Here is a 27,083-nt window from a genome sequence, read left to right on the forward strand (position 1 = left end):
CTGCTTCTCCCTCTTCCTCTGTCACTCCTCCTGCTTGTACTCTCTCTCTCTCTGACAAATAAATTAATAAAATCTTAAAAAAAAAAAAAAAGAGGGAGGCATTGGGAGATTGACTATAGAGAGAGAAGGCGATGTCATGACTGAAGCAAAGTGTTACTCTGATGGCTTTAAAGACAGAGGAAAGTCCCATGAGCCAAGGAATGCAGCTCTAGAAGCTGGAAAAGTCAAGAAAATGGATTATCCCCTAGAATCTCTGCAGGGAGCACAGACCTGAAGACACCTTTATTTTGGCCCAATGAAACTGATTTTGAACTCTGACTTCCAGAAATTTAGGAGAATAAATATTTATTACTTTAGGAGAGCAAATGTTTGCTCCTTTAAAGTACCAAGTTTGTGGTAATCTCTCATGGCAGCAATAGGAAACTAATACAGAGCCTACTGCTGATAACAGGTGAGCTACAAATAGACTCTACTTAACCAATTCAAGTCAATCACCAGCTCTTTTCTCTACCAGCCCACCCTACCTCCTACCTCTTTCTATTTTCTTGGTTCAAAATAAATAAAAACTTCAGAAGAGAAATATTAAAAAATACTTCTGGTAATCCAGCAAGCTTAAAGGTTTTTTAAACCAAATAGTTTGTTAAAACAAAAGAAGTCAGTCAATTGACTGGACTTTCTCAAACCTACTTTTTCTAACTCTTATCAATAGGAATAGCCAGAGCTAATGCCAGAAAATCCCTGGCCTGTTACCTCCAGGAAAATGCAAACTAACTAATCCTATAAGGCTAATTCCCTCTGGCTAGTTTCTTTTCTTTTCTTTTCTTTTCTTTTAATTGAAGTATAATTGACATACAACGTTACATTAGTTTCAGTTATACAAGATAGTGATTCGACAGCTCTATATGTTATGCTATGCTCATCACAAGTGTAGCTGCCATCTGTCACCATACAATTGACTATATTCCCTATGCAGTACCTTTTGTCCCCATGACTTATTCATTCCATAACTGTACCTCCCACGCCTCTTCACCCATTTTGCCCTTCAGTTCCCCAGCAACCACCAGTTTGTTCTCTGTATTTGTGGGTCTGTTTCTGCTAGTCCCTCTGGCTAATTTTAAACTTCAGTACCTGAATAAGACATCTGCTTATACAGTAAACATCATGCAGGAATTCATTTTTAAGGACAAACAAAATATAAGATTTTTTTTCAGAACTTATCCTCTATTATGTCCTATTTCTGTTGTGTTTTTATTGTCCTGGAAGTAACCCCTTTCCTCCTAGAGATACATTTCAAAAACCATGAAAAATTTAAAAACAAACAAACATCTCCCTCTCCCTTGTGTTAAAAAAGTTGAGATACTCCTCTTTTACCTACTTTTGAAAATCAATCCACTTTAATTTATAACAAAATAATTTTTATGCCACATTTATGATGCCAACACCAAATCTGGTGATGTGTTGGAAATCTAGCTCTCTGGAAAAAAGGAGGAGGAAGAAAACCTCTGATTTACAGCAATTTCCAATTTCTATGGCAATGTAAATACTCTTCCCATGGCTAATTTCAAGTTATTAATAGTTTAACACCCAGCTCATGCAATTCCTGAATATTTATCAGTCAGCCCTTACTGGCCAGCCAGTTCTAGCACACTGCTGCAAAATGTTAAACTATATGTAATTATTAATGGTACCAAGACTGGTCTGTCTCAGTTGCTTTTGGGATATCAGAAGACAAAGAATAAAAATGAGAAAAAAATTAGTGAACTATGAAATGTATCCTTTTTTATTCTTGGTTAGATGTTTTCCAATACAAAGATAGAAGGAGAGGGCAGAGACAAGATATCAGATTAAGTTCCTGAATAAAACTTGAGAAAGAACAACTTTAATTATCCTAATTAGACTAATCTCTGTCTATGATCCAAGAACCTAATGCATCACCTATCCTAACGAGAAATTAAAGAACTAGAAGAGAGAATGAAACATAAATAATTGAGAAGAGCTGATGAAGTTGAATGCTAATTCATCACAGAGGGAAGAAAAAGTCCTCTTAGGGTGTATTGAGAAGGAACTCGGATGGCACAAACCAGTGTTTCATCTACTTCACTTTTTGTACTAAGAGTTTCTAATTCTCTCTGAAGTTATTACAAGAAACCTATAGCTGCCTTGGACAGAATCAAATCCCTGTCCTCCAAGGATGGCAATTAAGAGAAAATCTTCAGACTGCAAGGGGCAGCTAAATATTATAGTATTTACTCTTGTCTAGGGACAAGATTGTTGTCTCTAGCATTCATTTTTCTACGCATGAACTGATCTGACCCTTCCCTTAAATATCAATAGCATAGTTGGACAAGCTTTTGCATTTAAACCAGACTTTATGATTCAGGCTAAAGGAGGCAATTCCGGAAAGGCAAATATACTTAGTTCATCTGACAACAAGATGGCAGGCACTTCTCCCAGGAGTCCACTTAGCTCAGCCCACTGTCATAAGGTCCAGCTCACAACCACCACCACTTGGTAGAGATCATCTTTCCATTACCACCAGAGGTTATTCTTGAACATGTTATAAATCCTTAGAATCCAAGTCCAAGAAAGGATTGCTCTCTGAAAAGAAAGTACTCCTTCTCGCCCCTGTTTGAGACTTAACTTCCAAATCCTTATTTCCTATCTTAGGGCTTGCCTCTTCATAAGATGATGAACATGAGAAATATTTCCTTATTTCTGGCTAGACTTCCCCTTATCCAACACGGTATGGCTCAAACACGGTTTCTACCAGAACAACTACATCAGAAACCTGTAGGGTATCATTTTACTCTGTGTTCAGTAACACACTTGCATTTCCTATGATTTTGAGATCCTCTTTGTTCCTTACTTCTTTTTGGAGATTCCTGCCCTAGTTCTGAATCATCTCGGAATGTTTTAAAACACGCTGTTTAGTGAGTTCTCTAAGAACATATCTTAAGTTGGGAAAAACAGAATACCATTTGGGAAAAACAGAACACCTTGATCACATTACTATGGGAACTGGGAATGTGCCAGTTGCACTTATGTCTTTAGTTTAATTTAGAAAATTGAAACTCTAATAGTAGTATTGAAAGCCAGAAACAGAGTGGGCAGAGGGCTCCTGTAAAGATTCACAGAAGGCTCTTCATTCTGAACTTACGTTTCAAAGAGAAGATGACTTGGAATTTGGCTTAGGGTAGGGGAAGGGGATTATAGAATCATTTTGGGTTTAAAAAATTACAAGCTCTTTGGGAATGTTCTTCTGCTAACATAATACTAAGTAAGTGAGTTTGATCCTTTTTTTCTCTGATTCCTTATAAAAAATAAAATATCAATTCTGACTTCAACTGAAGGAACAACATTGGAATCATACGGTGGAGAAATTCATAGAAAGACCACAAGAAAAAATTAAATCTCTTCAAAGCTAAGGGAGAAAAGTAGTGCCAGGGCCAAGGATGATAACTAATACACAAGTTCAGGAACTCCAATAGCAAATTAAGGGGTAAAACATGACTATCCCAATATAGACATCATTTCTTCGGTTTGCCTTGTAGGACAGACTGGATAAATAGCTCACCTTCTCAATATGAAACTGCTTGGAATCTCAAGAGCCACAGCCAAAAGTAATATTTGTATGGAATATAAAAGTCCTCACTGCCTACCATATAAAAGCTACAACAGCACTTGGCTTTACCAACTGCCAATTTGCTTGGAAAACTACTCCTCTGCTGTTGCAAAAGAAGCTCTGTTCATTCTGTATCTGTATCTGGGCTATCTCCTTGAAGTCAGTCAGATTAAGATAAGGACACAATCCAAAACAGAACACACTACTTTTAAATGTTGCTGCAATATGGTGACATGCAATACTCCATAAGCTCCTAGTGAGCACATTCCCAAGGAACTTTGTTGGAAGATCTAGATGGTCTCACTATTATTTAAAACCAACATCCACTTTTCTGCAGATACCTAAAACCTGTCTTTTTATCATTAAAACTTCCTTCAGACATTAAATGCATTAATCTATGTAATACATCTAGTGTTATACTGATCCCATTGTAAGTGTTGATTAAATGTCAGCATCTCTTATGGAAACGTTGGGAGCAGACACTGGATGTCTTGGGATAAAGGATGTGCAGAGGAAGGAATCCTAAACTTCTCAAATAAAGTTCATTTTACTCTGTTCCTACAGGGAAGTTGCAAGGGAAAATATCTTGGCAGAATTGAGCAGTGACACACTTGCATTTCCTAATGGCAGTTCTAGAACATTAGGTACGTAGTCTCATCCTCATTATTAGTAACCTCGTATAATCTTTCATCTGCCTAAGAAACCCATATTAGCATGATGGCTGAATAATGTAACAGTAAATCCTTTTGTCCAGTGAAACTCATTCTCACTGCTTTCAAATACTCATTTCACACTCTATAGTTGAAAACCAAAAGTAAGGTTTGGTTTGAATGTTTTTTAACAGAAAGCTCTGTTGAGTGTGTGTGCATGTATTTTAGATGGATATACAAAGAGAGATGTTTAGATATAAGATAGATGATAGATAGATAGATAGATAAGCAATTATTTATCAGAGCAACCTCACAAGGTTATTTGGTTTACAATCATGCCTTTGAATAGGTTAGCTATTCAGATATTATTATCACCTGTTTTTATAGTGAAACAGCTAAAATTTACAGAATTTAACTGCCCAAAGTAAAAATGAGAGTAGAAAGTAGTAGAATAGCAATAGAAACCCAGATCTTCTTCTTCTTAATACAATTTGTTTTCATTATTAATATGTTTCATTTGTTGTATTTTAAAACATTTTTAATCTTAAATATTTTATATGTACAGAAAAGTTGCCAAAAGAATAGAAACCTCCCATATACCCTTTATTCCCAGCTTCCCCAATGCTAGCATCTTGCATAGCCATCATACAATGATCAAAACCAAGAAATTAATATTAGAACAATTCTCTGAAGTAAATTACATATATCACCAGCTTTCTACTAATGTCTTTTTCTGCTCCAGGATCCAACCCAAGATTCCACATTGCATTTGGTTTTCATGTTTCCTGGGTCTTTCCAATCTAAGTGAAAAAGCCAGAACTACTTAGTAAAGGAAATATGATCTTTTGAAAGGAATAATTATCCAACACAGAGCCCCAAAATGAGCTAAGTATTAATTATGACAATACTGTAGAGCCTTCATATTCATTTTCATTTTATACCTCATAATGGCCATTACATCTTTTCTCTTTCTATATTCTAAAAGTGGAAATATCTGAAATTTATGTATGCCTTTCCTTCCATAATTTTCCTGTTTTTACAACTGCAGATGTATGATTCCGTTGTTTTGTTTCTTTTTCAAAAAAAAAAAAAAAAAAGAAGGGATCAGAATGGGCAAAATGGTAAAAAAGGAAAAGGTGATCATTTGCTATCTGTGTAACACAGGGAAATTCCTTAAGCTCTCCAGATTTCCATTTCTTTGTAAAACTGAAGGCAATAATGCCTTCTTCTTGGGGTTATTGCAAAAACTGAATGTAAAGCTCCAAGCCCAGTGTTTGGAATATGATCATGTCCCTCAGTGGGACATTTGGCAGTGTCTGGAAACACTTTTGGCTGTCACAGTTGTGAGGATATGCTACCATCACCTAGTGGATAACGAGAAGAGATGATGGTAGGCATCTTACAATGCATAGGTCAGTCACCCAGAACAAAGAATCATCTGGCCCCAAATTTCAATAGTGCTAAGGTTGAAAAACTGTGTTTTACATGATGGCATCAGTTATTCTGCATCCTGCCCTGGGACATGGTTAAAGCAAAGTTAATGGAGAAGCAAAAAATATTTCACAAATCCAACCCTTTCAAACATCAACTAACCAAAGGTTTATCTTTACACTTAAAAGTGAAGTAAAGAGGGCGCCTGGGTGGCTCAGTTGGTTAAGCGACTGCCTTCGGCTCAGGTCATGATCCTGGAGTCCCGGGATCGAGTCCCGCATCGGGCTCCCTGCTCGGCAGGGAGTCTGCTTCTCCCTCTGACCCTCCCCCCTCTCGTGCTCTCTCTCTCTATCTCATTCTCTCTCTAAAATAAATAAATAAAATCTTAAAAAAAAAAAAAGTGAAGTAAAGAATGGAAACCCAAACTAAAACTTGGACACTCTGGAAATGAAGATCTTAATCAATCTTGCTCTACTTTATTGTCTTCCTCCCCTGGTTTGTCTGATCTTAGACCATTACCAAAAGAGGGAGTGTAAAACTATGCATGCCAACCTTTCCTTAAATTAAGGGCAGGGAAAGTAAAAGTTTTGCTTATGATCTCAATGAACTGTGTCAGAGAGCTGAGGATAGAGGTTGGCCAAAACTTTTTACTTCCATCATACATTTCATTTAAGAAATCTCAATACTATTATTATTTTTCTCAGCTACCTTCCTTTCTTCAGGAACATGACATGTTTGGAGCCCAATTAAGTTTTCTGCTTGTTAGAAAGTCACATCCTTTCAACTCTCTAGAAAAGAAATGAACAAACAGGAGATATCGGCAATCGGAAAGAAAAGGCAGTTTCCTTGGATTTAACAAAAGTGAAAGAGAAATATTTTCTATTACTATTTTTGAGCATAAAAGAACATCATAGGAGATGTGATCATAAAAAAAGGCCATTTACTTTAGTCTTACTGCGGAATCATGCAGCAGCCCAAACACCGCAGTGAATATTAAGCCTGAAAAGCTGGGTTGTAACCAGGATGCTGGGTACCTTAAAATAACTTAAATATTTAAGGTATAAGGAGAGGGGCTTGAATATAAGTCACAGCCTTTGATATTAACACTAATAACAACTGTAATAGCAACTAATAAAAATAATAACAATACTAAGAAATTCTGAGATTTCAATTACACATGAGGCACAAGACTCATTAGGCTCATGACCTCATTTCATTCAAATAGTAAACTGACTTGGTTACTTAGGAACTATCATTTATCTGCAATTTAACAATGAGGAAACTGAGGCACACTGTCACAAAACTAGTAAGTGGTAGATTCAGGACTTGAAACCATACCTACGAGTCAGCACACCATACTGTATGCTTATGTTTAAAGCTTTTGTGCAATCAAACCACATTTATCTTTATTTTATTAGTCTGAACAAAGAAGGAAAAGGTTTGAGTTAAGATGATTTGTGTTTACCAAACCTCATATAGAGTGCAAGGTAATTTGCTCACTCTTTTGACAAACATTTTTGAGTTTTTATTATGTGCAAGATGCTCTCTTGGAAACTGTTAGAGGTACAAAGATAAGTCAAATAACAGATTAAAGTCTCAAGGAACTTGCACTATGAGATATTGAAAAGAGAGAGAGAGTGAGATGTTTCCAGGCAGCTGAAGGAAGGGATGCTCCCTCCCTATGAGCCATATCCAGGCTGTGCATGGATCATAATAAGCAATGAATGAATGAGCACATGCATAAATGAATGTGAATGATCAAATGTAGCACGTGAACTGGGCCTCAACACATAACTAAAATTCACATGCAAAAAAAGAGATGAAAACATTCAGAGCTAATGAAGAGAATTAATAGTATAAAAAATACTTAGTTTAATTATTGTGTATAAATGAAAGAAAACAATTTTCCTTCATACAAAGACAACAGACATGCTTCTGTAGAAAATTCAAACATAGAGAAAGATATACAGAAGAAATATAAAAAGCCAAGGGGCCATCCGTAAGTAGTAAGTGGACCAATAAATCTGAGCTAATCAATTTTCCTCATCCTATGTCCATTTATTAAAATATTAGGCACATTTTACTGCTCTTTTATCACCATGGTTTGTTTTGTTTTCACAGAGATACTCATGTTTATTAGACAGGTGAGAACAAAGATATTTATTGGATTTCAGACCATACAATAAACTACTAAAACAAACAAAAAAATGAAAAAGCAAATGTTTGGGCAAATGTCATGTGAAACCTTGGATGAAAAAAATAATTAAGTTTAATTTTTCATCATTTGCTTAGAGACGTCCTCAAAATCTAGACCTCTGGCTGTGGTTGACCTGGGCTCTGCTGTTTCCATTTTAAACAAAGGTCAAATGGGGGGGGGTGGCGGCAATAAATCTACCTCCCTCGTGTAGAAATAGGAATGCTGAAAAAAGTCATTCTTAAACTCTTCCTAATGTATTACCTGTTCCAAAATATATGGTCTGTTTCTCATCCTGCTCACCCACAGTCAATTTCAAGTTCAGCAGGCTTTGATAAAGACGCAGAGATTTGTGGTGCTTTAATAATCATGTTATGCTTTTTAAGGCTTCCTTACTCTCAAAATTAAGCTCTCACTTCTGTGAATTTTTAAAATAAAAAGTTACGCCTAAATATTTTTAAAAGAAACTGAAAGGGAGATATAATACAGAGAATTCAGTCATGGTTGTCCAACACACCAGCTGGTTGATCCATTTGCAAGTAGCAGATTTAATATCTTGACAACAACTGTTGAATTTGTTTGAAGGACTGGTTCCAGGATAAATATCCACAATGGATGATGGGGCCTGCTTACTGCTGTAAGTTTTCTCAATGAATACATGAAAAGTAATATCTTTTATTGTTCTCCTGGGGGGTTCCAAAGGATTGACCATCACTTTTAGTATTTATAACACGTCACCATAGTCAAGAAACCAGGGTGACCCATGAAATTTAAATATAGCGAGATTCCAGCAGACCCACGCTGCCCACGGTTCTCACATGCCACTTGTGAGACATGCTGACAATCAGATGGAGAACAGAGCTGCCTGCACACCTTACAGTCAACGCATCTAAACCTGAATCCAGTAAGGACATCCACTTGGAGCATTACTTGAATTTCACATCCCCTCACTGCCCCAATTTCCTAAGGTCCCGAAGGCCTAAGAACAAATGCTGAAGTTATATATAAGTCAGTTGGTCGCTGTAGTATAAATTGTTATTAAAATAAATAGAATCTGTGGCTAAAATTAAACGGCCCGTGGCAAGGCTCTTGTGTAAATAAAACCATTGTTCCTTTGTATATTAAAATTGTATTTATCAAACACAAAAGAAGAATGAACACAAATTGCATGAAAAAGGCAACTCATTTAGGACAAAACGATGGTGTGTAATAAAAAGATTTATTGTGTGACTAAAATGAAAATTAAATTCCTGTTCAAATATTTATGTGGATGTGGCTGAAACAGTCTGCTGAGAGATAAATCAGAGCGGCCTTTGGCATTTCACAGACATAATTCCTCTATTCTTCTGCTGCAAATTTAGAGCCTACAAGATGCTAATGGCATCACGGTTTGCAGGCCAGTCTCTGCAGACTACTTTTGCTCAGCAGGTGGTAAGAATTTGCATCCATATTTCAAATATACTTCTATCTCATTACTGGCTTCTTATTTCTTTGTGATTTATATCTCTATAAAATTCCAGCTAGTGCAATGGGGAATGGGATTTCAAAAAGCAAATTCTGCATAAAATGGACATTTATCACTTTCTTCCTTATTTTTTTTTCCTTCCTCTCCAGGGAGATGGGGAAAATGGCACATAGCACTTAAAGCGGGGGGTGTACTTTTCTTAAAATAATGCCATTTGAAAGCTTTCCAAATTAGGGATATTGCTCTAAATGACCCTTTCTAGTAAGTGGCAATATTATTTGAGTCGTTGCCCACATCTAACAGCATTGTGATCTTGAAATAATATACGTACATTAGAAAGTAAACTCACTCGGCAGCTATTAATTTGTAGAATCTTAATCATTTACAATTCAGAAGGTGCTTTTTGTAATAAGTCTGAACATAACGAATCTATTTGGTATTCATGGAGGTGTCACAAGAGATTTCAGAGTTGTTACACTATAATTCTGGGCTACTTAATAAGATATTAGGGTGGTAGTGGTTGTGTCACTGTAGATAAGACTCTTTCACAGTTCCCATGTCTAATTCACCTCTTAGCGGTGTTTAGAATTTAGCTAAAGTAAAATTACATGCTTGTGAAACCTGACAGGTTCAGGGATTTAGAGGCATTTTCTGGGGGCGAGAAAGAGCAGGTTGTAGTGAAATAAAAGGCAGGGGGGAGGTGTGTAGTCAAGGGAGTTGAATATTACTAAAATTAAACTTAGATATGTAAATTTTTGATTTGTATGGTAAATTAAAGAATGGAAAACCATGTACTTCCTTCTAGGTCTTCTCTTTTGAGTATTCCATTCCAGAAGAGAAATTAAAACAGTGAGTGAAATTTTATAGGCCATATGCTAGAATACCACGCACCAGGATGTCTCTCCTATTTAAAAATTTCATTGATATTTTAAGGAATTTTCTCAGTTAAGTTCAACACATTTTGCCATATGACTCAAAATATAATTGTTACATTTAATGAACAGTTATTATGTATTTAGGCACTCAGACATTTTTTTTTATGGGATCAACAGGCGTAAACAATTAAGAGAAGGTATTTGGTCACACAATGAACATATTCAGAGAAGAGGTTTGCTCCCATAACTTAATAATGTCCCCAAAGATTGAATTGTTCTCTTTCTCTCCCTCTGTTTCTCAGGACATCAGCTTCCTTGCATGACGGCAGCCACCAGTGACTACGTTTCCACATTTGCACTCAGCAGGGATAAGGGGTATCTCTTTGGGGAGTTCATGCAGAAGAGCAAGAAATCTTCATTCCCAAAGCCCACAGTGTCCCCTTAAGTCTCATTGCCCCAAACTGAGTTATGTGCCATCTTGAAATCAATATTTGTGTCCAGAAAATGGGATGCACCAAGTAGATTAAACTAACCAGGGCCAAACTCTGACCCTGGCCATGGGTATCAAATCTACCAGAACACAGTGGCTGGGAAATCCACGGGGGCTTTGTTGGGAATGGGAATGCGGAACTGGATGCTGGGGAGGCTCTACACAACGTGTGCTCTGGGTACCATGCATTTTAAAGCCATGACTTCACTTATTCCTCAGAGCAATCCTATGTCCTGGATATTGAAGATTCCAAATTTCTAAGGCATGAAGAAGTTGAAAAACATTTTGAAACTCACTCCGATGTAAAAAGTAGACAAAGACTTGAAACCCAGGCTATTTAAAATCTGGATACTGTGAACATCTTGTTCGTTGTGAGCTTTTGTGGCCGGATCATATTCCTTTCTGCCGGGAACTTTATCATTGAAATAAAGAATATAAAAGACACCAGAATCATTTATTTTTCTGTTTAGAAACTAATTATCTTGTTTTAGGTGTGTAGCCGGAAGTAGCCCCCTCCCCCTTTCTTTCTTTGTTTCTAACAAGAGAAACTTTTCTCATAGACTTAGAAGGTAAGCTTTAATGCTGCCTTCTGTACTCCTAAGATGTGGTGGGGAATAACACAAAGGGCGCCTTACTACATTATGAGCTCCACTGAGGCAGGAATATTTGCCTAACTTTTTCTCTCATTATGTACGCCTAGTTCTAGGAACAATGCCTGAGACAAAGTAGGAACTTGACAGATACATATTGCATGAATAAATGAATGAGAGAATGAATGACTGTAAAGAGAACAGTTCGAAGTCATAGTCTCTCATGATTCTAGGCAAGGCTTGATGGTTGGTAGTGGTGGAGAAAGGAGGTCATGGGACTAAAATGTTTCAATAGACTGCAAGGTCTTTCTTTGTCCAACCTGATAGGAACAAGACTTCAGTCAGTGAGTCTCAGCAGGTACAAACAAAGAAGCACAGGCCAGCTGTGTGTTCTGTAGCCTTGAGCTGTTCAAGAGAGTCAGCCATCTGTCCCCCGACCATACGCCAGCATGAGAGTCCTAACTCCTATCAGGGAAAGCCACATTTAAAGCTGGACTTCCTGGGGACATTTAAGGACAGCCACACACTAGGGGGCAGGGTCACCTAGGCAGAAGTGCTTCCTACATTCTTTAAAATACTCTTAGTTAAAAGCCAATCATAAACCAATGTTTTCAAAAAAACATTTCCACTTAGATTTGATTGCATGAACCAGCTTTATATTTAAGGCTTGAGGCTTTATTTGTTTAAAAGACAGCCTAGTTATGGGCTATTAAAAAAAAATTAGTTTCGGGCACCTGGGTGGCTCAGTTGGTTAGGCGACTGCCTTCGGCTCGGGTCATGATCCTGGAGTCCCTGGGTCGAGTCCTGCATCGGGCTCCCTGCTCGGCAGGGAGTCTGCTTCTCCCTCTGACCCTCCCCCCTCTCATGTGCTCTCTCTCATTCTCTCTCTCTCAAATAAATAAATAAAATCTTAAAAAAAAAATTAGTTTCAGGATGGTTTATGCTTGGGGAGTTCTCAAGATCTGTTGATTTTCCCAAGGATACACTCACCAAAATAAATGGGTTCCAGAGGGGTGCCTGGGTGGCTCAGTTGGTTAAGCGACTGCCTTTGGCTCAGGTCATGCTCTCAGGGTTCTGGGATCGAGCCCCGCATCAGGGTTCCTGCTCGGCAGGAAGTCTGCTTCTCCCTCTCCCACTCCCCCTGCTTGTGTTCCCTCTCTCGCTGTCTCTCTCTCTGTCAAATAAATAAATAAAATCTTTAAAAAAATAAATAAATAAATGGGTTCCAGAAAATCTTTTAAGGGTATGCAACCCAGTTAAATCTGGGTCCCATAGTCCTTCATGAGACAGAGACACATTTTAAACGTGTAGTCTGATAGTCAAAGATTGTCTATCAGATTGTCAAAAGCAAACATCTATGTTAATATCACTCAGTATAGGAATAGAAATATTCCACTCTCCAGAAGTCCCCTGTGTGTTCTCAGTTGATTATAACCCCTCTCCTCTAAAATTAACCACTATCCTGAAATTTATGCTAATCCCTTTTCTTTATAGTTTTTTTTTAATTTACATATGATTCATCCATGGTATGGTATACAACTATAGTTCATTCATTTAATTTTCATTAGTGTATATATTTGTTTGGTTTTACCATGAATTCATCTACTCTTCTACTGATGGATATTTAAATTTATTTAGATTTTTCCAGTATGGGGATCTTACAAATCACACTGCTATGAACATTCTCCCACATGCATCTGGATACAAATATATACAATTTCTGTAAAGAATATAATTGGTATTAGAATTGCTGAACCATGAATATACCTCTCTCCAACTTTAGTAGATATTGCACATCCATTTCCCCATTTTACAACTGAGATTTCTGCACAAGAAGCTGACAGGCAAGTGCTCATGAGAGATGAGAAAGAAGCAAGGCTGAGCAAAATAAGGCTACAGTCAATTCCACAGAGATCTCTAAAGCTATGACAGAGCCTCAGTTACTGTAAGTTGAGGCAGCGGGATGAGGCCATTGCATATACCCACTGACCTATTATTAGATCCAGGCTTCCCTCAAGAAAGAGACCTTGTGTGAAGTCTCTGTACCGATGGCAATTCCTGGAACCGAGGGCTGCCCACTAGCACTCCTCTCAGGAGCTGAAAAAATAGGTCCTTCAGTCTAGATGAAGGATCTGAGCCTGCAGTAGAGTGTCCACTATGGTAGATAATACCAACCAGCTTTCCAAAGTGGCCATTAGTTCATATCTTTACTAAATCTCGTGAAGAATATCAAAGGGAGGGAAACACTTTCTTAAAGGCAAACATCCCAAATTTCCTCTTTGCCTTGCCAGGGTCACCAGAGCCACAAGGAGTGAAGATAATTCTCATCCCCCAAAACTCTCTCTCTTCTCCACTTTTCAATCCCAAGGAAGTCTTTTGTGAAAGAACCAAAGAGACACAGAGTTTCGGATGAGTAATGGAGAACCTCTGACACATAGAGAGATGGGTAGGCATTTTCTCCACTAACGGGGAGCTTTGGGAGTTTAGCAGGAGAAGGACCCAAGAGGTAGAAAACCCATTGAAAGGACCCAGAGAGAGACCACTGTGAGCAGCATTATTTTAGTATTTCTTATGCTCAGTCACTGTCTACACCAAGCCCCTACCCCCACCTCCACTCAAGGGCAAACCCAACCACGTGGGTCTAGAGCCCTGTTACAGTCAGCTCTCCATCAGCTTTTAGCACCTAGCCTCTTGATACTCCTGCAGGAGCGAGGTCTGTTTGCAACACATTTTGTTCTCACTTCCCCTTCACACTTGTCATCCCAAGAAAATAATTTGGGACCTATAGACTTTGTAGAATAATAGCAGGGAAGCCCTAGCATTTGGGAAGAAAGAACTGATCTTAAGTAAAAAAAAAAAAATCCTTGAGCTATGAAAATAATGGATGACACTTGCCTTTATGTCATTAATTTATACTTTGGTCCCTTCTGAATTTTGGTTTCATGCCTTACCCTAAACATTACTTTGATGTCAAATGTAAACCTTAATTACCCCTTGCAAGGACAAAGAAAGAGAATTAGGCAATTGTACCTTTGTTGCCATGCTTCAAAAGCAGGTAGCTCTCACTTGCAAGTTTGATATTTTTTAAATGAATGCATCAAAGTGCCTCTTCCCAAATAATCTGTTAAGGGATTATTGTACCTCTGACATTCCCATAATTTGTCCGTGAGCGTGCAGGAAACTGATAATCATTCATTTTCTTTCCCAATTAAGAAAGAGCAAGTGAGTTCAGATGACTTGTCTAGGGTCATAGAGCAAGTCAGTGGCAAGAACCTGAGTCTATTAATTCTAGGCAGACAGGACGGACACATTGAGCATTGCTAGTAAGCTCAGCTCACTCAGTGACCACAGAGAAGACAGAAGTCAAATATTTGTTACTGAGATTTTCTCAGGGTGAGACCCACTGAACTGCACAGGATTGATTGAGCCTTCAACACTGCCAAACCCGATGAGGGTAGCTCACTAGCAAATTAAATCTTGGCTTATGGTTTGTCCTCCGATTCTTAGTAACATCTTGGGATGAATCAGAAAAGCATCATATTTTCAAATATAGTAAATGACTAACAGAAATATTTTATTACCTCATATTTTGTTCAATTCGCACAACCAAGAAGTGGGCTGAAATTTGTGTTCATAACGTATTTCATTAATCACGAAATATCCTAGTTTCTAAGTCTAAATGGTATATGTTCCCAGATATATATTTTTTTAAGATTTTATTTACTTATTTGAGAGAGAGAGAGAATGAGAGAGAGCACATGAGAGGGGTTATGGTCAGAGGGAGAAGCAGACTCCCTGCCGAACAGGGAGCCCGATGCGGGACTCGATCCAGGGACTCCAGGATCATGACCTGAGCCGAAGGCAGTTGCTTAACCAACTGAGCCACCCAGGCACCCATGTTCCCAGATTATTAACTCCACCTGCACTCAGATCTTGGTTTCCAGTTGTCCCTGAGACCCTGGCACATAATACACTCTTTTGTGAATGTTAAGGGTTTCTATGGCATCTATCGTCAACTGATAGAACTCAGTTTACATACACAGTAGATAAAGCTTCATCCAAAATAAGAGTTCTCAGCAGGTATAAGTAATTTCTGAAGAAGTTTCTTTATCCATAACAGCAAAAATGTAAGTGAGGATGTGACTATTAACATTACAGAAGGCGGGCACCTGGGTGGCTTAGTCGGTTAAACATTCAACTCTTGATTTTGACTCACTTCATGATCTTGGGATTGTGAGATCAAGCCCTGAGTCAGGCTCCATGCACGGCGTGAAGCCTGTTTAAGATTTTCCCTCTCCCCCTACCCCTCCCCTGCTTCTCTCTCTCTTAAAAACAAAACAAACAAACAACAACAACAACAAACATTATGAAAGCAAACCCCACAGAGCACAGAGTAACATCCAGTCTTGGGAGGTCAAACTGCTAGATTAGACTATAAGTCTTGTCAACTCTGGTCAGAGATGTTTTTACTCCCACAGTGACTTCCATATGGGACGTTATTAGTAGTACTATTTTTATGCCTCATACTGGAGGTCAGGCCTCCTAGGAGAAAGAGAAAAACCCACTGGAAGATACTCAGGGGACACTTGAGTCCCAAGGTCATACAGCTCTACTGAATTCTTAAATACACATTTAGGGAAAAGATTTCTTTACCTGCTTGACATCCCCAACTGTAAAGAAAATTCCAGAGAAAAATAATTCACATAAATGTTTTAAGGGTCACAAATTGTTTTTGTAGAAACATTAACCCCATAGACAATGCCTAGAGAACAATGAGGAGGTGGAAGGCCTTTGGCTTTGGCTGCATTATTTTGCATTTTACAGTTTGGCATCTATCTCAATGCCAAGCTCTAAAATAGTGTTTCCCAACCTTTTTTCATTATCACCCCCTTAAGAAATATTTTTCTACTTTTTATTCCCTGAATGCCTCCCTTCCTCTGAAATGTTAACATGACAGATATACTGCATAAATAATCAATCTGTATCTGTGCTGTTTAAAAAAATAGTAATTTTTTTCTCCCCTCTTCAAGAACAAATTGTTGTCCCCTTATGAGAGACAGCACCCCCATTTTAAGCTTAAGAGAGCTCAAAATATTGACTCACATATTTAAACCAAATCAAGTAATAATGGTGATCCAGTCTGGAAGATATACTTTATATGATTCTAGAATTCATTAAGATTCTGAGTCTTTATGTCCATTTATTTATAGAATAACAAACTATAAGTTTTCCATAATTTACTAATGACAATTTTGGTGGACTGTAAGTAAAAGAACTAAAATCTCCTTACCTCTAAAATAAGGTCAATGATCGTGGAACCATGATTAGTGATATTTATTTATTTAGCATAATTCAGTAATTTCCCAGAATGATCAAAGATGGGTGATACTAATGATTTCATCAATTAGATACTTTTATCCATCTTGATAAAAATGTCATATTAACCCTCAAGATCTAGGGACATTTGTGAATCTGAGAGGTACCAAAAATTCATTCATCTTCCTAATAACACCAAAATTTCCCTATGAGAAACTCTCTCTGCCCCACTGTGCAGAGTAAGTAGAATAGTAAATGCAGGTGCCTAACATAGGTGCTTGCTTTTCTTGCAGAAGTGAAAAAAACCTGGTATTTGTCCTCACGTCAAAGGAAAGGAACATGTGTGTAGCCAAGGATGCATACTCTCCTGCAGCTTTAAACTTCAAGCAAATAAAGCAATAAAAAGAGCAATATGACATTTATTCACCCCTATGAGTCATCCAAAACAGATTGGTGCAGCTATGAAGCATGGTTGAGGGAACTACTCTTGCTTTCTGAAACTATTCTGGTCTTTTGCCATTTTACAAGCCATGAACTACCTCTTTTTAATTTCATCAGTCTACTGTTTCTTTCCAACACATTGTTTTGTTGTTTAAATTCACTGTTGGTTTCTACTTCTCCCAAAATTCTAAAAGCACCAGAAATTTGATAAAAGATGAATTGATCAGTTACTTTGGTAAGTCTCCAGGGAATATTCTAAAACCATGTGTCCAATACAGTAGTCACCAACCACATGCAGTTCTTATTTAAATTTAAATTTATTGCTTTGGGTAATAGGGACACTTTACAATATTAATTCTTCTAATTCATGAATATGGGATATCTTTCCATTTTATTTGTATTTTCTTCAATTTCTGTCATTAATATTTTATAATTTTCAGTGTAGAGGTCTTTTGCTGCCTCGGTTAAATTTATTCATAATGGTATTACTGATGCTATTATAAATGGGATTGTTTTCTTAATTTCTTTTTCAGATAGCTCATGGTTAGCACATAGAAATGCTACTGATTTTGGTATGTTAATTTTGTATCCTTCAACTTTACAGAATTCACTTATTAATTCTAACAGGTTTTTTGACTACATATATATATATCATGTCATCTTCAGAGACAAATTTACTTCTTCCTTTCCAGTTTGGATGCCTTTTAATTATTTTTCTTCCCTAATTACTCTGGCTGGAATTTCCAGTGTTATGTTGAATAGAAGGGGCATCCTTCTCTTGTTCCTGATATTAGAGAAAAAGCTTTATACAGATTCAGTGCAATCTCTATCAAATCCCAATGGAATTTTTCACAGAAATAGAAAAACAATCCTAAAATTCATAAAGGACCACCCAAGACACCTAATGGCCAAAGGAATCTTGGGAGAAAAAAAAGCAAAAAATTATAGACAGCACACTGCCTGCTTTCAAAATACACTACAGAGCTGTAGTAATCAAAATAGTATGTGACCAACATAAAAACAGACATATAGATCAGTGAAGCAGAAGAGAGCCCAGAAATAAATCCATGCATACAAGGTCAACTGATTTTCAACAAAGATGCCAAGAACACAGAATATGGTGGGCAAAATGGGCGAAGATGATCAAAAGGTACAGACTTCCATTTATGAGACAAGAAAACCCTGGGGATGTAGTGTGTAGGATGGTGACAATAGTTAATAATACTATGTCATAGATTTGAAAATTGCTAAGAGAGTACATCTTAAAGTTCTCATCACAAGAGAAGAAAATTTGCAACAATGTGTGGTGCTAGATGTTAACTAAACTTATTCTGGTAATCATTTGTATATATATTTATATAAATATTTATATATATAATCTGTATAAATTATGTTGTACACCTAATACACTGTTATATATCAATTATATCTCAGTAAAAAAAAAATCAACTCAAAAAGTACTACAGATTTTAATATATGACCTAAACTGTGAACTACTAGAAGAAAACAGGGGAAAAGCTTCTGGACATTGGTCTGGGCAATGATTATTTGGGGGATATGACCCCCAAAATCACAAGCAACTAAAGTAAAAATAGACAAATGGGAAAATGAATCAAACAAACAAAACTTCTGCACAGCAAAGGAAACAATTAACAGAGTGAAGAGACAACCTATGGAATGGGACAAAATATTTGCAAAACATACATCTGAAAAGGGGTTAACCAGAGGGGAGCAAGATGGCAGAGGAGTAGGAGACCTAAATTTCATCTGGTCCCAGGAATTCAGTTAGGTAGGTATCCAAACCAAATGAACACCTACGAACTCAACAGGAGATTGAAGAAAAGAATAGCAGCAACTCTGAACAGAAAAGCGACCACTTTCTGGAAGGTAGGACGGGCGGAGAAGTGAATCCGAGGTGATATTCGGGAAGATAGACGGCGGAGGGAGGGAGCCTCCGTCAACCGATCCTGGCAAGTGATAGAGCCATGGAGCACAAAATTGGAACATATAGAAGTCAGCTCCGCTGACAGACATTGCTCCAGTGGCTAAGCAGAGGGTGGAACCCTTGCGGGACAGTGTGGTCTCAGGACCATCGGGGTCACAGAAAGACTGGGGGTGCCTCAGTGCGGCAAAGCTCCCAGGTGTCAGAGTGGGGAAGCTAGCTGCAGGGACGGAGCTGAGGAGTGGGCTCTCAGCTCGGGGTTGCTGTAAACTGTGATCCGCGGCACAGTCGGGCCACTGCTCCTCCAGCAGGGACCCAACAAGCGGCAGATCCGGGGAGACTCCTCTTCCTCCCCTGGGAGGAGCGGCAGGGGAGCGCACGGCAGGGACCTGCTGGGTTTGGAGACTCCAAACGGGGTCGTGTGCCAGAGGTAGGTGAGCATGGAGTGCGGCTGGAGACCGGGGAGACAGGAGTGATTGACTGCTTTTCTCAGGGGGTGCACTGAGGAGTGGGGCCCCCAGTTCTCAGCTCCTCCAGGGCGGAGATTGGGAGGCTGCCATTTTCACTCTGGTCCTCCAAAGCTGTGCGGAAAGCTTGCAGGGAAAAAAAGCTCCCGAGAGCAAACCTGAGCAGATTACTTAGCCGTGACCGGCAAGGGCAGGGCAATTCCACCTCTGGCAAAGAGACTGGAGAACCACAGCAACAGGCCCCTCCCCAGAAGATCAGTAAGAACAGCCAGCCAAGACCCAAGTTTACTGATCAATAAGAACAGCAGAATGCCAGCACTAGGGGAATACAGCACAGAGAATTCATGCCTTTTTTCCCGTGATTCTTTAGTCTTTCAAAGTTTATTTTTTTAATTTTCTTTTTTTTCTTTTTCTATTTCTTTTTTAATTTTTCTTTTTCCCTTTTTCAACCAACATCTTATCAATCCCTTTTTTAAAAATCCTTTTTATTTTTCATTTTTAGAGTCATATTCTATCCCTTCCTTGTAGTTAACCTTATATTTGGTATATATATAAGTTGTTCTCTCTTTAAAATTCTGGGATACGGTTTCTTCTAACAGACCAAAATATACCCTAAATCTCTAGTGTATGGTTTTGTTCTAGTCTCCTGCCTGATCACATTCTCTCCATTTTTTTTTTTAATTTCTCTTCTTTCTTTTTTCAACCAACTTCTTATCTTATCAATTCTTTATGTCTTTTATAATTTTCATCTTTACATTCATATTCCATCCCTTCATCGTATTTACCCTTATTTTTGTACATATATAAGTTTTTCTTTCTTTAAAATTTTGGGAGGCAGTTTCTTCTAACAGACCAAAATACGTGCCAAATCTAGTGTGTGGCACTGATCTATGCACCAGCCTGATCATAGTTGATTATATTCTTTCTTTTTTTCTTTTTCCTTTCTTTCTCATTCTTTTCCCCCGGTTTCGGGTCTCTTCTGATTTGTTTAGTGTACATTTTTCTGGGGTCGTTGTTACCCTGTTAGCATTTTGTTCTCTCATTCATCCATTCTCCTCTGGACAAAATGACAAGACAGAAAAACTCACCTCAAAAAAAAAGAACAAGAGGCAGTACTGACTGCCAGGGACCTAATCAATATGGACTTTAGAAAGATGTCAGAACTAGAGTTCAGAATGACGATTATAAAGATACTAGCTGGGCTTGAAAAAAGCATGGAAGATATTAGAGAAACCCTTTCTAGAGAAATGAAAGAACTAAAATCTAACCAAGTTGAAATCAAAAAGGCTATTAATGAGGTGCAATCAAAAATGGAGGCTCTAACTGCTAGGATAAATGAGGCAGAAGAATTAATTAGTGAAAAAGAAGACCAAAGGATGGAGAATAAAGAAACTGAGAAAAAGAGAGATAAACAACTACTGGATCATGAAGGCAGAATTTGAGAGATAAGTGATACCATAAGACGAAACAATATTAGGATAATTGGGATCCCAGAAGAAGAAGAAAGAGAGAGAGGGGCAGAAGGTATAATGGAGCAAATTATAGCAGAGAACTTCCCTAATTTGGGGAAGGAAACAGGCATCAAAATCCAGGAGGCACAATGAACCCCCCTCAAAATCAAAAATAGGTCAACACCCTGACATCTAAAGTAAAATTTAAGTCTCAGAGACAAAGAGAAAATCCTGAAAGCAGCTTGAGACAAGAGGTCTGTAACCTACAATGGTAGAAACATTAGATTGGCAACAGATCTATCCACAGAGACCTGGCAGGCCAGAAAGGACTGGCAGGATATATTCAGAGCACTAAATGAGAAAAATATGCAGCCAAGAATACTATATCCAGCTAGGCTGTCATTGAAAATAGAAGGAGAGATAAAAAACTTCCAGGACAAACAAAAACTAAAGGAATTTGCAAACACAAAACCAGCCCTACAAGAAATTTTGAAAGGGGTCCTCTAAGCAAAGACAGAGCCTAAAAGTAACATAGACCAGAAAGGAACACAGACAATATACAGTAACAGTCACCTTACAGGCAATACAATGGCACTAAATGCCTATCTTTCAATAGTTACCTTGAATGTAAATGGGCTAAATGCCTCAATCAAAAGACACAGGCTATCAGATTGGATAAAAACACAGGACCCATCGATATGCTGTCTGCAAGAGACTCATTTTAGACCCAAAGACACGCCCAGATTGAAACTGAGGGGGTGGAAAACCATTTACCATGCTAATGGACACCAAAATAAGGCTGGGGTGGCAATCCTTATATCAGACAAATTAGATTTTAAACCAAAGACTGTAATAAGAGATGAGGAAGGACACTATATTATACTTAAAGGGTCTATCCAACAAGAAGATCTAACAATTGTAAATACCTATACCCCTAACATGGGAGCAACAAATTATATAAGGCAATTAATAACAAAAGCAAAGAAACACATTGACAACAATACAATAATAGTGGGGGACTTTAACACCCCCCTCACTGAAATAGACAGATCATCTAAGCAAAATATCAACAAGGAAATAAAGACTTTGAATTACACACTGGACCAAATGGACTTCACAGACATATTCAGAACATTCCATCTCAGAGCAACGGAATACACATTCTTCTCTAGTGCCCATGGAATATTCTCCAGAATAGATCACATCCTAGGTCATAAATCAGGTCTCAACTAGTACCAAAAGATTGGGATCATTCCCTGCATATTTTCGGACCACAATGCTTTGAAACTAGAGCTCAGTCACAAGAGGAAAGTTGGAAAGAGCTTAAATCCATGGAGGCTAAAGAACATCCTACTAAAGAATGAATGGGTCAACCAGGAAATTAAAGAAGAATTTAAAAAGTTCATGGAAACAAATGAAAATGAAAACACAACTGTTCAAAATCTTTGAGATGCAGCAAAGGCAGTCCTAAGAGGAAAGTATACAGCAATACAAGCCTTTCTCAAGAAACAAGAAAGGTCTCAAATACACAACCTAACCCTACACCTAAAGGAGCTGGAGAAAGAACAGCAAATAAAGCCTAAACCCAGCAGGAGAAGAGAAATAATCAAGATCAGAGCAGAAATCAATGAAATAGAAACCAAAAGAACAGTAGAACAGATCAACGAAACTAGGAGCTGCTTCTTTGAAAGAATTAATAAGATGATAAACCCCTAGCCAGACTTATCAAAAAGAAAAGAGAAAGGACCCAAATCAACAAAATCATGAATGAAAGAGGGCACATCACAACAAACACCAAAGAAATACAAACCATTATAAGAACAAATTATGAGCAACTATATGCCAGCAAATTAGATAATCTGGAAGAAATGGATGCATTCCTAGAGATGTATAAACTACCAAAACTGAACCAGGAAGAAATAGAAAACCTGAACAGACACATAACCACTAAGGACATTGAAGCAGATTTTTGATCTGCCAAATAAACAAGTAGCTCCCAGCAAACAAGAGCCCAGGGCCAGATGGCTTCCCAGGGGAATTCTACCAAACATTTAAAGAAGAATTAATACCTATTCTTCTGAAACTGTTCCAAAATATAGAAATGGAAGGAAAACTTCCAAACTCATTTTATGAGGCCAACATTACCTTGATCCCAAAATCAAAGACCCCATCAAAAAGGAGAATTACAGACCAATATCCCTGATGAACATGGATGCAAAAATTCTCACCAAAATACTAGCCAATAGGATAGCCAGAGGAAAAGCAATGCTGGTAGCATCATAATTCCAGACTTCCAGCTCTATTACAAAGCTGTAATCATCAAGACAGTATGGTACTGGCACAAAAACAGACAAATAGATCAATGGAACAGAATAGAGAACCCAGAAATGGACCCTCAACTCTATGGTCAACTCATCTTTGACAAAGCAGGAAAGAATGTCCAGTGGAAAAAAGACAGTCTCTTCAACAACTGGTGTTGGGAAAATTGGACAGCCACATGCAGAATGAAAGTGGACCATTTCCTTATACCACACACAAAAATAGACTCAAAATGGATGAAAGACCTAAATGTGAGATAGGAGTCCATTAAAATCCTAGAGGAGAGCACAGGTAGCAACCTCTTTGACCTCAGCCACAGCAACTTCTTCCTAGAAACATCGCCAAAGGCAAGGGAAGCAAGGGCAAAAATGAACTATTGGGACTTCATCAAGATAAAAAGCTTTTGCACAGCAAAGGAAACAGTCAACAAAACCAAAAGACAACCGACAGAATGGGAGAAGATATTTGCAAATGACATATCAGATAAAGGGCTAGTATCCAAAATCTATAAGGAACTTATCAAACTCAACACTCAAAGAATAAATACTCCAATCAAGAAATGGGCAGAAGACACGAACAGACATTTTTCCCAAAGAAGACATCCAAATGGCCAACAGACACAAGAAGAAGTGCTCAACATCACTCGGCATCAAGGAAATCCAAATCAAAACCTCAATGAGATACAACCTCACACCAGCCAAAATGGCTAAAATTAATAAGTCAGGACACAACAGATGTTGGTGGGGATGCAGAGAAAGGGGAACCCTCCTACACTGTTGGTGGGAATGCAAGCTGATGCAGCCACTCTGGAAAACAGTATGGAGGTTCCTCAAAAAGTTGAAAATAGAGCTACCATAGGACCCAGGAATAGCACTACTGGGTATTTACCCCAAAGATACAAATGTAGGGATCCGAAGGGGTATGTGCACCCCAATTTTTATAGCAGCAATGTCCATAATAGCCAAACTGTGGAAAGAGCCAAGATGTTCATCAACAGATGAATGGATAAAGAAGATGTGGTGTGTATATATATATATACACAATGGAATATTATGCAGCCATCAGAAAAAGAAATCTTGCCTTTTGCAACAACGTGGATGGAACTAGAGGGTAATTATGCTAAGTGAAATAAGTCAATCAGAGGAAGACATGTATCATATGACCTTACTGATATGAGGAATTCTATATCAGGAAACAAACTGAGAGTTGCTGGAGTGGTGGGGGGTGGGAGGGATAGTGACAGGGTGATAGACACTGGGGTGGGTATGTTCTATGGTGAGCTCTGTGAATTGTGTAAGACTGATGAATCACAGACCTGTACCTCTAAAGCAAATAATACATTATATGTTAAAAGAAAAAAAAAGAAGATAGTAGGAAGGGTAAAATGAAGGGGGGGAAATCGGAGGGGGAGACGAACCATGAGAGACTATGGACTCTGAAAAACAAACTGAGGGTTCTAGAGGGGAGGGGGCTGGGGGGATGGGTTAGCCTGGTGATGGGTATTAAAGAGGGCATATATTGAATGGAGCACTGGGTGTTATACGCAAACAATGAATCATGGAACACTACATCAAAAACTAATGATGTAATGTATGATGATTAACATAACATAATAAAATAAAATTTTTTTAAAAGGGGGTTAATATCCCAAATATATAAGGAACGCAAGGAATTCAATAGCAGGAAAACAATCTGATTTAAATGGGCAAAGAATCTGAAGACATTTCTCAAAAACAGTCATAGAAATGGCCAATAGGTATACGAAAGGGTGTTCCACATTACTAACCATCAGGAAAATGCAAATCAAAACCTCAACGAGATATCACCTCTCATCTCTTGGGATGGCTATTATTAAAAAGATAAGAGATGAGAAGTGTTGGTGAGGGTAGGGAGAAAAGGAATGCTATACAGAGAGCGGGAATGTAAATTGGTACTGACATTAATAGAAAACAGAATGGAGGTTCCTCAAAAAATTGAAAATAGAACCACCATATGATCCTGTAATCCCACTTCTGGGCACACAATCAGAGGAAATGAAATCAGTATCTCCAAGAGATATCTGCATGCCCATGTTTACTTCAGCCTTATTCACAATAGCAAGGATATGGAAACAACCTAAGTCTATCAATGGATGAATGGATAAAGAAAATATGGTAGAAAACACATATGTAAAATACAGTGTTCCATTCCACATAATGGAATATTATTCAACCTTAAAAAAGAAAATCTTGATACATTGTTGAACTTGGAGGACATTCAACCAAGTGAAATAAGCCAGTCATAGAAAGACAAATAACTGCATGATGTCACTTCAATGTGGAATCTAAAATAGTAAAATTCATAGAAGCAGAAAATTGAGTGATGGTTGCCAGGGATGGGGGCATGGAAAACAGAAATATTGATCAAAGTGTACCAAGTTTCAGTTATGCAGGATGAATAAGTTCTGGACACCAAATATATAGCATGGGTTAATAATGAATAATACTGAAATTAATAATAATTATTATTATTAATAATAATACTGAAATAGTATTGAAATAATACTGAATAGTACTGAAATCTGTTCAAAGAGTAGATCTTAACTGATCCATCACATACACACACACACACACACACAAATGGTAACTATGTGAGGTGATGGATATGTTATTTAGCTTGATTATCATCATCATTTCACAATGTACATGTATATCAAAACAACACATCATACACTTTAAATAGATACAATTTTATGTTTCAATTATACCTCAATAAAGGTAGAAAAAATTAAATTTAATTCAATTAAAATGAAATAAAAACAAAAATTCAGGCCCTCGGTTGCACTGGATACATTTCAAGTGTTCAGTAGCCAAATGTAACTAGTGGCTAACACATTGGAGAGCCCAGGCATAGAACATTTCCATCATCATAGAAACTTAAATTAGATAGCACAATTCTAAGATGCTTACGATCCATGATGGAATATGAGAAGTAGTATCAAGAAATCCTCCGAGAAGAATAAAAATTGGCTTCTGAGAACAGGATCTATCATTTCCAAGATTTACTAACTGTGATGGAATCTGGTATGAATGGACATACGTCTACCACAGTACTGGATACATGGTAATAATCAAAACATATTGAATGAATTAATAGCCATTTTGTCAAAGCTTCCTAAGCTACAATGATTTAAAAAAAAACTCCAATTTTTGCTGCTTCTGCACTTTTTGTTACTTACCTTCCCCATGTCACTTGGAAGAAATTAAGGACATAGGTGACAACTCTTAGGTTTCTGTCACAGAAGAAAACCTGAAACGAGATTATAAATACGAGTGCTTTGAAAAGTATGATGCTCGAAGGTAACACTGTATATAATGTGTTCTACAGACATTTAAAGGTAATTGTTTATTTTTAATAGGTTTGGAGGATCCTAGTAATAAGTTAGGGAAACAAAGTCTATAATAAACAAATGTAGGAGGATAATATTGAGATAGGAACCAATATCTTTTGCTCCAGACAGCTGGCTTTCTTCTTCCCACTCCTGCCTTGCTCCAGTTAAAGCCACTGTTCTTTTCCCTATGCAGTGCCTTTGTTGGGGGGTGGGGGCAGGGATGTGGAAAGCAAAGAAAATAGTTGCCATCCTACAGTTGGTTTCCAAAAGTCTAACTCCTTAGGGGAAAAACAGGATTGGAGGCAGAGACAAATAATTTGGGAGAAATATTAGTAGCGAAAAAGGCACGTACAGTCTTCCCACCCACTCCAAAAAGATGGTTTTCTGGACTAGGAGAAGAAGAGGGTAAAAAGGAAAAGAAAAGAAAAGAAAAGAAAAGAAAAGAAAAGAAAAGAAAAGA

Source organism: Neomonachus schauinslandi, chromosome 11 (genome assembly GCF_002201575.2).
Source record: "Neomonachus schauinslandi chromosome 11, ASM220157v2, whole genome shotgun sequence".
NCBI classification, from domain to species: domain Eukaryota; kingdom Metazoa; phylum Chordata; class Mammalia; order Carnivora; family Phocidae; genus Neomonachus; species Neomonachus schauinslandi.